Source organism: Blennius ocellaris (genome assembly GCF_963422515.1).
Source record: "Blennius ocellaris genome assembly, chromosome: 3".
Taxonomy (NCBI): domain Eukaryota; kingdom Metazoa; phylum Chordata; class Actinopteri; order Blenniiformes; family Blenniidae; genus Blennius; species Blennius ocellaris.
Window position 1 is genome coordinate 14,815,914 of NC_137652.1, and position 7,500 is coordinate 14,823,413.

General features: G+C 41.1%; 1 protein-coding gene across 1 annotated transcript in view; it reads right to left on the minus strand.

The window, feature by feature from the left end:
• nfixa (nuclear factor I/Xa) overlaps positions 1-7,500 on the minus strand; it is a 113,371-nt gene that overhangs the window by 79,547 nt on the left and 26,324 nt on the right.

Genomic DNA, 7,500 nt, shown 5'->3' on the forward strand with positions numbered 1-7,500 from the left:
CACTCAAGTAAAAAAAAAAACAACAGTCACCATAAAAAAAAAAAGAATGTAAATAACACAAGAATCATATGGTAGTTACCATTTTGCTCTCTCATCATAAATTCCCCCCGTCGATAGCAAAGAAACTTAAAATGCAGACCAAGTTCAGTAACTGGATTGTTGAGTCAAAAGATGCAGAAGTAAAGCTGCGTATATTACAAAACAAAAGACTGAGGGGAAAAAAGAAGCACAAAAAAAAAAAGACAAGCTGAGAAAGTGTCCAATAAAAAGCAGTGGGGGGGAGAAAAAAAAAGCTGAGAAAGAGGAGACAGGCCAAAAGGGGCGCAGTGTAATACCAGCACAAGAACACAGGAGGTACTGTAGCAGGAGCTGCAGGACAGGTGCTGTTCAAGAGCACAACAGAAGGAGAGTATAGAGAAGTTTAGCTATCTCTCTGTCTAAAAGGGTTAAACAGAGAGTTGGATGTGCACAATCAAAACAAAACAGCTACAGCAGGAAAAAGGATAAAGCTGTCAAAAACTAAAACAAGCTTCTTTGTTTGTTTGTTTGCAAAAATATGAAGAAAAAAATATCGCGATGAGGAAAGAAAAAAAAAAAAAAGGTTGGCAAAGCATTTGCTATTGGTTCAAATTCTGATCTGCATAAGACTCACGGAGAGGGAGAGAGAGGAGCTGGACAAGGGGGGGGGGGTGCGAACGGAGGAGAAGAAAAGGAAAAAAAACAACAACAACGAGAAAAAAAAACAAAAAAAACAAAAACAAGAGGACCGAATCAATGTTGGAAAGACTGTGCACGACCGCTGGCAAACCCGAGTGCAGCTTCTTTTTTCCCCCTCTTTCTCTCCAACTCTGTCTCTCTCTATCTCTCTCTTCCTCTCCACTTTCCGTCTCTAACCATTGACTGAGTCTGTGCCAACACGCAGAGGGCCCACCTATTTGGCATCGACTCTCAAACAGCCCAGCCAATACGCACGCTCCCAGCGCTGAAAGGGAGGGAAGACAGAGATGGCAGAGGGAGAAGCAGAGAGGTGGGGGTGCGGATGGTTGGTGGCTGGTGGGTGGGTTGGGGGGGGGGGGGGGTAGGGTGGGTAGGGGGTTGTGTGTGGTGCAGGCAGAAGGCACGTCATTAGCCAAATAGACAAGTTCCAATCTAGTGCAAAGGCAAAGTCCAGAGGATATTAATTTTACATGCATCCAGACAGCGCCCGCCTTCTAAAGCCCCCGCTACGCCCCCCCCCCACCTCCCCACCTCCCCTCAACGCCTTCGTCACCAACGTGGTCATAGCAATCCCAACAAACCAGCTTGCTCTCCAACTGCAACCACCCCCTCCCGCTCTCCCCCTTGTCCCCTCCCTCCAGAAACACCCCTCTCCCTGCCTCTCTCTCTCTCTCTCTCTCTCTCTCTCTCTCTGCTCGCGTTACACCACCTTGGCATGGGATGGCATGAGAAAACACAGACCCAAAATCCCACTAGACCCTGAGACCAGCAGCTGCTCCTGGATTTACCACACAAACAAAGAGAGGAGGGGGAAGAAAAAGTCACCCCCCCCCCCCCCCCCCCCCCAAACAAAAAATACCATCCAAAAACATGCTCTCCTGTTTCAAAATGCACTCTTACATCCAAACTGGCCCCTTCTCCTCCTCTCTCCCTTCTTTTTTTTGTTACTCCACTTTAATAGCCCCAGCAGCGCAGACACAGAAACACATTAAAAGTTTCTGTTACCGAATTAGAGAGCATTTCTGGGTGAGGGACGGGATTCAGTGGACACTTCAGCTGGAAATGCTGTGGTGGACTGCGTCACGTAAGTAGCCGACACATACTTTTTACAGAAGGAGGAGGATATTAAAACTGTCTAAAAACAGGCTATATAGCTTCCTGTAATTAGCGAAGCTTGGCAAATGCTCTGGGATTGGAATAGTCTGGCTGTTTTAATGGTGAAAAGAATAACACGAGCCACCAAATTGCCCTTATTTTCATCGCGTTGTATTGTGAAATAGACAATGGCACATTATTGAGGCTGATCGTCCAGTGAGGAGGCACCGACATGTGGAACCGCTCTGGACAGCACCTCATCATGTCCTCCTTGGCTGACCCACGTGACCTCCAGGGACAAGCTGTGCCCGGTGCATCATGACACAAAGGCTCGCACGACAAATCCTTTGAGTATGATTGGGCCCATTTTTCAAAAATATAATGCGCCTTTGATGGCTCCATATGAAATGTATATCAACGACTCATCTCATTAGATGCGCATTGAAATATCATTGTTTGACATTTTTGTGTGACATCATTTGTGGAGCCCAAAGACATGGTCATTACTAGTATATATATATAAAAAAAAAAATTTTTAATAAAAAAAAAAGATTAACTTGTCATGCGGCATGTGGCCATTTCATTGTAGTTTAAAGTTCTCCCGCTTTGTAAATGGAAATTATCTGTCAATCTGAACAGCCTATGAAGGCCAGAGACCTCTGGTTGGCTCCCAGGACTATCAGATTTAGCCTGGCCTGCTCCCTCTGTCAGTGTCTGACAGAGGAGCTGCAGCCTGGCTGACTGGCTGCTCCACTGACTGGCTGGCAACGCCGGCCGTTGGGTTGGCTGAGAGGCGACATGACTGGCTGGGTGAATGACTGGTTGCCTATCCGGGTGGGTAGCTAGCTGGCTAGTTGGTTGCCTCGCTGGCTGACTGGCTCATCGCTGCTACTGCTGTGGGGGGAAAAGAGAAGGGGGGGGGGGGGGGGGGGGAGGGGAGGGGAGGCGAGGCGAGGCGAGGCACAGACCCCATCTGGACCAGGCTGAGCCGGGCCGGATGCCGATTGTTCGTGCTAACATACGCCTGCTTCGCACAGCCACACTGAACACGGAGAAAAATGTGGGAATGAGAGAAGATGGTGCAGGAAATTAAAAACAAAATTTTTTTTTTTAAAGAAATTATAAATATGGGCAAAGAGAACATGAGGAGATGGAATTAAAGAGGATGTGCGTGTTTGTTTTTGTTTTTGAGGAATAATGACGGAGGTGTGTTTGCCACTTATTTGAGAAGACTGAGGGGATCTACACTTTTTGATGAATGGACTGCAGACAAAGAAAAGGAGTGATATGTGCCAAGTACTGCTGTCACTTTCTGTAATACCACCATGCCATTACTGACAAGCAAACTAATAATAACCATGGTTATTTTCAGTGAAATCAAAACGTTGCTTTTATCCAGTCAAACATGAGTGAAAACATTTTCTTTTCTTTTTTTGTGTGTCTCCCAGGCAGAGACAGTACACTCCTTAAATCTCCACACGCTAAAAGCGAGGATAAAAAATTATGAACATACTTATTACATGACTATAGGTAAATTTGTATGCGGCATGTAATGGACATGACAAAAATCCCCCTTTAAAAAAAAAAAAATGGCTCAGTTAAATCTGATATTACACCTTTTAAGACAACAAAACCCAACAGAAAGGCTTGTGTCCCAAATTTATAATTAAGTCTGTTTTATAATATTGGCCCTGCGATAGATCTGTGTGGCTCCCTGCAGCAGGACAGAATTAACGGGGAGCTTTCAGGCCTCAGCCGCTGGACTGTGCAGGTATCTGCAATTATTTCAGCTCCGAATCATCTTATCATTATGTGCCATGCACTCTTTCAGAAAATGATGACCTTTGTTCGCCAGGCCGGGCAAGCCCATCCCTTTCTGCTCCAGCCCTGATATGGCCATACAAATCAACAGTGTAAGAGAGAAAAATGACAAAATAAAAAAAAAAGGACAGCAGGTTTCCATTAATAAGGTTGAGCTTGAAGTGACTGCCCATAACTCAATATAGGTAACCTATAAAAAATACAACTGCAAAATCCAAGACAAGTGGCATTAAACAACAAAGACATAAATAAGAAACGGCGCTTAGAGTAATCTCACCTTTTATGTATTTCATTTAAAAGAAGAATGAAATAAAATCCCTAAAAATACATTTAAGGAGGAATAATGATGCAAAAATGAGGCCTAAAGAGACTTTAAAATGGCTTTAAATGCAAACCATAATCACAACCAATAAAAAAAAGTTCACCTAACATAATTTTATGACAAACATGGGAACACCGAAAAGTGCATTGAGTGAAAGTGTTTGGTTGATGGAGAAAGGAGATAACACCACCTCAGAGAGGCCTGTCCTTCAGCTCAAAGAGGCCTGCACCTCCCGTCTTCACATTTCTTAAGATTAAAAAAAAGATAACAAAAGAAGTACCAAATGCCCTAAGGAGGAGGGGGAAAAAATAAAATAAAAGTACCTTTGTCGCCGTTTCCACCCAGAAATGTTAACCCCGTCGACACCGGTTTTGGCAAACTGCTTCTGTCTTTGTGTGCGTTTACGCACGGTGACGCACGGTGGTCACAACCTCCGTCACGTTCCTATTGAGTTGTTTTCATTATCAATGATAGTGTACTCATGTAATTAAAAAAAAAAAAAAAAAAGCAACAACAAACAAATAAACACAAAAAAAGAAAAGTCTCCCTCAAGTCCAATATTAGTGTTTCCGACGTTGAAAATCCGAACAAGAAGTTTGGAGAGGGACTTTGGATCCGTGCGTCCGCAGCGGCCTCCGTTCAACACAGAGGGTCACAATTCATCCAACAGGATTTAAAAAAAAAAAAAAATGAAATGAAATGGAAGCGAAAGCGTGATATGTGTTTGTGTAGTAACTTGTTCGGCTAATTAACCCAAGCAATGTAAAGCGTGACCTCAATAAACGCATATGCTCACCGGGATTTGCGGATTTGTGTGTCCTCTTCACTCGTTGTTGCGTATTTATTTGCGCAGCCTCGTGAACGCGCGAATATTTCAGGTCACACTACGTTGGCTTTATGCACATTTTTTTTTTTTTTTATTAAAGGGAGTAATAGCTCCTGTTTATGTTTTATTTGCATACAGTAGAATTTTTCACAAGATTAAACCTGGCCTGTTTCCCACAGTGTTATCCACGGCACTAATAATAAGCAATTAACCTGAGATGAGTCGCATTATTGTTGTTGAGCGAATAAATACCAAAGGACTAATTATATGCGCAGGACACGTGGGAAGGAAGATCAGGTCATTCATGCGGGCCTGTTTGAAGTCACAGCCTGAAAGGTGAGATGCCGAGCTTGTGAATCAACACAGTATTCTCACCGGGCTGCAAGTGTTCAGGCATGTGACATTACATTCACAGTATCAAGCTCTATTATTCTCTTTTGTCCAGGTCTCTGTTTCATTAGGATTCCAAGCAACTGCAATTTCAAGAGGATCAATAAAGCAAAAGGAGCTATGAAGGGAGCTATGAAAATAAAAAAGCTCTATAGGTCAATATTGAGGCTATTAAATGTAATAATGAATTGAAATAATCAAACACCATCCAAAATGTTCAGTCCTAGAAATGTATGGAAATGGAGTGAAATATGTAGTGTTTATATTAATATGGTAAGTTTAGGGTGTATTTTAAAATGGATCACAACACACAAAATATAAACTGAAAATCTTGTGTAGCATTTTCTAAAACCAAATTGTGATATTTTATGAGGAGTTATTCATCAATTCAAATGACGTTTTTCTTACTAAAATGTAATTTGAAAATCTACATCTTTGCAATAATTGTTGAAAATAACCATCTTATGAAGATAAAACATGTTCATGATTGTATCTGCTTTACTGATATAATAATAACAATAGCAACAATAATAATATTAATAATAATAATTATTATTATTATTAGTAGTATTATTGTTATTATTATTATTGTTGTTGTTGTTAATAATATTAATCATATCATCACCACTCACTAGTAGCATTTATTTATAAAGTTAGTTATAATTGAAAATACAGCACCTATTTTATATAAATACAGACAATTTATTAGAAACATTAGAAATTAATGCAATTATTTTTTTAAATCAAACCTTCATCAAAGGCAGGCCATATACTTTATCAAAACTGTGTGTGTAGGTGGCAAATTACCCTGTGTGTGTGTGTGTGTGTGTGTGTGTGTGTGTGTGTGTGTGTGTGTGTGTGTGTGTGTGTGTGTGTGTGTGGGGTCTGACATCATCTGAAATAATTTAGGTTAAAGTTCACTGAGTTGTGTTAACATTGATATGAATCAAAAGGTTTATCAGGATTTGGCAATATCCGGATAAAAATATGGACTTTGGACCTTTTTATGTGGGACAGCCGTGACTTCATCTCTTTATGCCTGCTTAAAAAAAGAAAACACATGTTTCTGCAAGAGACGCGTCTATGTTTTATTTCTATTAAACATGCATTAAACACAGGAAGGTGTGTAGAGCAGGCCTGGAGAGGCTATAACACCCTGCCATTATAGGAGGTGATGGGTTAGCAACCTCACAAGCCTCAAGGATATAAAATAATTGTGGAGAAGTTCACATAAACTGTAATTTCCTTAGGAACCCTCGTGAAAAACAAAAAAAAAGCAGGGGCCTTTTTTTTTTTTCTTCCTCTTTCCTTTTTGTGCGGTCATTTTTGTATTCAAACATTCTCCCAATTTTCTCCGTAAAGTTTCATTCCTGCCAGTCGCTCAATTTCCATCCAGCTCGAAACCTTTTCATCCATTCTAATCCATGCAAGAAAGGAAAAAAAAACACAAAAAAAACAACAAAACTTCCTCTCTTTCTGCTCTCTTTCTCCCATCGGCACAGATTGATGTTAAAAGTGTGTCTGCGCATCGTTTGTAATTACGCCTGTTTACACACTGAAGCATTACTATGTGTGAAAGTCTGGAAGCCATTTGTGGCATGAGACTGAGGGGGAAAGACAGAGCGAGCGAGCTTTAAGCAGCTCCAGAGACACAAGGACTGATAGCAAACCGGGGCTCCTGACATGACTGCAGACCTGGGTAATATTATACTCAAATATGCTTTTCTCATTTGTGCGCTGGGTTTGCCTGGGCAGCCTGTCACAGCCTGCAATGTAAGCACACCGAAGATTAGATCAGGGGCTCTTCGTGATTCTTTCTAAGTAACCAAAAATTTGTTCAGCCAGGATTTTCTTGAGGTTTGTGTGGCTTTTCTCCGACATTATCCAATTTGCATAAATTTCACCTTATACAGATAATTATAAACAGAGCTCTAACCTCGCAAGTAACTCACGCTAATTTACATTCTGAAAATATTTGGAGAACAGAATTCAATTTGGAGTACGAGAACAAAATTTGCTGCGACTGTTTCTTATATATGTCGTGGGTTTTCTTTGGGACCAAACCTCGCAGACACCCTCCCAGACACAGATTCTAAAATGTATTGTGGGAACTGGAAAGAACGCCTCATGAAACATTATACATTTAATCCTTAAGTTACAAAACTGGATTTTAATCTTGATAACAGTGCTTGCCAATTAGTGAGAATGTTTCTTTTAGGAATGATCCTATCGCAGGCAAAATTTATAGATTTCAAACTAAATTAAGGAGATTCTGTTGCTGTAAGTCGCAAACAATGATTTAATAAACCATTTCAGCATGTGGCTGCAA